A 6,000-nucleotide genomic window follows, 5' to 3' on the forward strand; every position below is an offset into this window, starting at 1 on the left:
AGTCCTTGCCTGGATTAAGAAAGTGTACTAATGGGAATGGAACGTAAAAATTGTTACTTGTCTGCTTTCAATGTATTCTCAGAAATACCTGACCACCTCATAAAGTGTTAACAGTTGCTTGTCATAAGCTGACTACTTATATTGCAATGACATGAGCTATTGAGAGAAAAACTATATCAGCTGTTACTGACCCATGACTTTGCTGTAGGACTGCACCTACAGCAGTTTTGCTAGCATCAGTGGTAACTGACAAAGGCACTGATTACACCGGATGTGCCATGTTATGGCTTGGTGTAAACTACCTTTTATTCAGTCAAATGCATGTTGCATTTTACTGGTTCATAACAGTTTGTTTGCCATGAGCACTTTGACAGCAAAATGTGTCAGTTAATGACACTTGTATTCCTGCAGCCTGTGGTATGTATCAACAATAGAAACTGATTGTACCGATCAAGCGTCTCAAATCATGGAAGTTTTCTTGTGAAAGCATGTGTAAGACAATTTCCATATGTAGCTGTGTGGGTCTAATCCCTTTCTTTGTCTCCAAGTGGCCTATAAAGATTTATGAAGTTGACATTTTTCCCCTTCCACACTATTAAAAATTGTTGCAAGGCTTCAAAAATTAGGTGTAGGTGGTCCTTTTGCTCTTAGAGAAATCTAAAAAATACTAGGATTTTGTCTAGACAAGAAAAATAAAATGGGTAATTATGGAGGACTTTATCTACAAAATATCAACAAGTCTGCGTGACATTTTTTAATCGATAGAGCACAAAAAGAAACTTGTGTAGCCCAAACGGTGTAATTATCAGGGGTTGTCGTGTGTCTTCATAGGCCACAGGACTTTGCAAATATGCTTTCTGCCAGTCAGACACACTGAACATGGAGGCTCCTGGTAACATATGCAAAATCTTGTACATTAGATATAATGAGCTGATTGGGTACACTTTGGGAATTAAGAGCTCAGTAATTCCCACGTAGGCAGTAGAACTGCCCTTTTCTTTGCTCTAAATGTATGGGGTTGACCGCAGGTGAACTATTTCTGCTTGTACTAATTCATTTGTAATGGCCTTGGTGGCTCATGACCTGTCCAGCGCTAGTCAGCAAGGCTTGGTCTAGTCTTGTCTTGTATAGTATTTAACTTGTGTACCATATCATGTTTAATGGTCCTCGTTATCCTAGGAACACTTGTAACACTGGTAACACTGGGAAGAGTAGCACGTGCACTGTTATTTGCATTTGCAGTACTGACCTGCATGTATGTGCATGTTGGCAGTCTGCCAATGCTTCGTGCCGATGAATCTCCAATGTTGGTGTGCCAAAGTTTACCATCTGCACCCAGTAGCAACTGATTTACGAGGTGCATTCAAGTTCTAAGGCCTCCGATTTTTATTCTAATTAACTACTCACCTGAAATTGATGAAACTGGCATTACTTCTCGACGTAATCGCCCTGCAGATGTACACATTTTTCACAACGCTGACGCCACGATTCCATGGCAGCGGCGAAGGCTTCTTTAGGAGTCTGTTTTGACCACTGGAAAATCGCTGAGGCAATAGCAACACGGCTGGTGAATGTGCAGCCACGGAGAGTGTCTTTCATTGTTGGAAAAATCCAAAAGTCACTAGGAGCCAGGTCAGGTGAGTAGGGAGCACGAGGAATCACTTCAAAGTTGTTATCTCGAAGAAACTGTTGCGTAACGTTAGCTCGATGTGCGGGTGCATTGTCTTGGTGAAACAGCACATGCGCAGCCCTTCCCGGACGTTTTTGTTGCAGTGCAGGAAGCAATTTGTTCTTCAAAACATTTTCGTAGGATGCACCTGTTACCGTAGTGCCCTTTAGAACGCAATGGGTAAGGATTACGCCCTCGCTGTCCCAGAACATGGACACCATCAGCCTTGTTTTACCTGTGACATCATTGACATGTACTTCCATGAGCACTCAGTTCCATTCAGCAACTTGTTGCTGCAGCAGGTTGGTTTGGGACTACTGCTACCATTGTTGTCCCTTCCATAACAGTATTGCTTTTGTTGCAGGACTGCAAAAATTCTATTCCCTTTTTGTAATTTGATTTCCCATGTGTCATTTTCATATGAAATCATCACTGATTGAATATACAGTGGTCTTATTTACCAAAAGTGTCCAAAGTGAACTACTGACATGTTTTTCACATCTAACAGTTTACATGTCTCTGAAACTATGAAGGCATGCTGCTGCACAGGTTTTCTGTGTATACCAGTCACAATATCTGCTGTTCTGGGAACCTAGCTAACTGCTCAAGCGAGGCAGCTTTTGCCATATCAATTTTGTCAGCAGCAAATGGCTTTTGTATCATGTCACTAATAATAGTATCATATTCATTGCCATAGCCAATTAATGTGCAACACTTCCAATCATCTTCCACTATCTCAAGACAGCCAAAAATGATTTCTGTGATAGCAAATGTGACATCAGGTGATCTGACTCGAAAGGATGTAGTTTAGGCTGAAAACAATCTCTCACACATACTTTGTGAAAATCATTTGTGTTCAGCACTTGTTTTACTGAATGAAACCCCAGTGGGCAGGGCTCCATATTTTTGTACTAATCAGTTCAGCTGCATTATTCTTGGTGTGGGTGAACTAATAAAGTACACAGAGTACTGTTACACAGATCTGAATTTCCAAGAACAACAGACTTTTGTGCATGAGCACTGGCCCCACACTGTTCTGTAATAGTAGAACATGATCTTAATCCTGTTTAAAGTCATTGAGAAGATAAACTGTTCTGACCATTGTTTATGCAAATGTTTAATACTGTTGTCACTAGAAGAAGGTTGTGAAAGTTGGCCACTTTCCATTTTCACAATATTCATTGTCTGTTCAGATTTGTTAAAAACATTTTGAGAGCCAATATTAAAGTCCTGCTGGTAAAACTGTTCAGATAAAAGTTGCTCACTGTAAGACACACTGTTGTTGCAAAGCATTCTGTTGCATATCTTGAATTTTGCTGAAAATAATTTTCTTGTTTGTCACGGCTCACCGCTGTGGATTCCAGGTAGGTAGGTAGGTAGCAGGAATGACACGAGCATTGGTTGCAGGTAAAATATTAACAGTATTTGGTCACAGAGTTGTGGGGCACATGCACAAGACATTTGCATTATCGAACAGCTAAACATAAACTTAACTCTCATGCAACATTCCAAAGATATCACTAAACTCAGAAGAATTTCTGATAAAAATAATTACTCAGTTTGTACACAATAAGTTGTTGCTTGGATGGTGAAGTCCCCACACATTCATAGTCATTTCTAACCCTTCCATGTTCTCTCCACTCATGCCATGTTGGATTACATCACAATAATGGAGATTCAGTAAAATGAGTTATTGCAATAGTGTACATTTCACATCTTGTGGAAACATCTTTCAAAATATTTTGAGGGTATAGAGAGAAGCACCACACTTCCTGCATGTGATCACCATATTTTCTGTCCAGATGAGGTGCTCATTTCTGCATTGTCTTCTGATATGGCACTGGATTACCATTGAGAAGAATATGAGACAATTGTTCGCAGAATACTGGACTTATTAATTTCTAATGTGATAGCACTATTACTTGGGCCTTCTTTGCATTTAGTTTAAGTCCCAGATTTTGCACTGATCTTAACAATGAAGACTCATCTGAACAACTGCAGTATTGATATCTTCAGATAAGACACATAGGTAAAGCTGGAGATCACGGGCATAAAAATGATATTCGCACAAGGACAAAACTGATAAGAAATCATTGACTTACAATGGAAACAATAATGGGTCCAGGACTGACCACTACGACACTCCTGAGAGAATATGCTTCAAGGAACACTTTTCATACCCACAGACTACACATTGCTGTCTGTTTTTCAAGTAGCTTTCAAGCCATTCCAGTGTATTATCCAAAAATTTTAGCTGTCACATGTTTCTGAGCAGTATGTCAAAATTGGATGAATCAAATGCTTAGCTGAAGTCTAGTAGTGGAAGATGTGCATGGCATATTTCAGGTCATCACTTACCTTAATGTAGTGTTCATAAGTCAGACTAATGTTTATCACATAAGTTGAATTTGCAAAAGTGTTCAGTAATTTTGTCATGAACAATATATTTCAGGGTTTTGGGTACAGTGGATAGAAAGCTGATTGGTTATCATTCCTAGGGATGGGTCAGGCAACACTTCTTTTCCACGGAGAGGGATTCACAAGAGAGAAATTTAATACGTCTGAAAAACAGATATTAACCTATCGGCAGCATACTTGATCATGGTTATGCTGATACCATCATCATCTGTCACTTCAGAATAGTGTGTCGTCATTGTTTTTCTTCTGCTTATTGTAATGAGTTTTAGGTCAAAAGTGTCACGGTTGGTTATGTAATCTGGGGATCCTTGTGGGAGATAGTTCTTTGCATCAAAGGGGTTGGCTGCTGCTGAGAAACAGTCATTCGGTTTGTCAGCTGAGAGCTGAAAAACGGTTCCTGATTTTGCCTTTCCATGGAATTACAGGTCTTGTATCAATGCACACGAAGGAATGAGCATACCTGATTTTAGCATTGTGACACACTGTTTAGCATTGTTTTGCAGCTTTCTGCATTTCTCATAGCTCTCAGGTTTTGGATCTAACATGAAACTTCTGTGAGCAACATTCCTGTTGTTCATTATTTGGCAGATATCAGCTGTCAGCCAAGGAGCAGGAATTTTTCTTACGCAGATTTTGAGCTTATCTGTAAGTTCATGAATCTTCTCATCCACTGTGGACACACTGATTATTTAGTGCCAATGGGTTCCTGAGCAGTCAGCTGTTAGAGCATTAAGATCTACATGTTTTATGTTCCTGCAGATTATGTGGCATGGTTTGAGCTTTGGGGGCTTTTAGGATTATATGAAGAGAGGGGCCTGTAGCTGAAAGCTGACCAACATATATCTCTTACTCTGTCAGTCTTTTCATTGAAATTACATCTAAAGGAGAGTGACTATGTAGTGTGTGGGTTGCAATGGAAGTAAGCTCATGTTGTTGCATCTGCACAATCTTCCTAGGTTTATTGAGGATGGAAAGTCTCTCAGCCAATCTTTATTCATGTCTCCCATTCCAATGACATGCTCATATTGACACTGAAGTGAATGTATTTCTGACTGTAAGAAGTATTTGTGTTTATAGACTACACCATGAGTTCAGTCTGTCTTTCTTTGATATGGTTCAATGTGCTTAAGACCATGGGTCTGAGGTCAGATCATACATGTGCATCAACATCCCCACCCCATTTCTTTGGCCTGTCAGCACTGAGAAATGTATGTCCCAGGAAATGTGTTATTTTAACCAGATAGGATGATTGTGTAAAAGTTTAGTTGATAAGAAAGAAGGCTTAGTTCTTCATAATGTGAGGGCAAGTACTGGACATTACAGTGAGCTACTAACAGCTCTGACATGCACTTCCAGATGGACTTTGTTCACATTTCAAGGAAGTGGCGTAGCTCATGGACGAACAGAATTCTGCACACTGGAGGTGATTCTTACTTACAGTCGCTGAATGAGGAGGTCACAGAGTTAGGGTTCTCTGAGATTACACAGATATGGGAAATAGAGAATAAATATTCAAATATAATAGAGGGAAACATTCCACGTGGGAAAAATATATCTAAAAACAAAGATGGTGTGACTTACCGAACGAAAGTGCTGGCAGGTCGATAGACACACAAACACAAACATACACACTTCATAACTTCATAAAAATATTACACTATCATGATGTCATTACGATGTAATTCATCATTACGTCATCATGGCATCATTATGATGCCATAATTACGTCATTATGACGTCATAGATAGGTTGTGACTGTGACTGTGACGTCATCATTACGTCATTGTGACATCAGAGATAGACTGTGACGTCGCTGGTGCTTGAAGCCCCACTGCCCCACTATTGTTTGTGTTTGTTTGTGTGTCTATCGACCTGCCAGCACTTTCGTTCGGTAAGTCACATCATCTTTGTTT

The sequence above is a fragment of the Schistocerca americana genome, chromosome 5, assembly GCF_021461395.2.
Source record: "Schistocerca americana isolate TAMUIC-IGC-003095 chromosome 5, iqSchAmer2.1, whole genome shotgun sequence".
In the NCBI taxonomy this organism is placed as follows: Eukaryota; Metazoa; Arthropoda; class Insecta; order Orthoptera; family Acrididae; genus Schistocerca; species Schistocerca americana.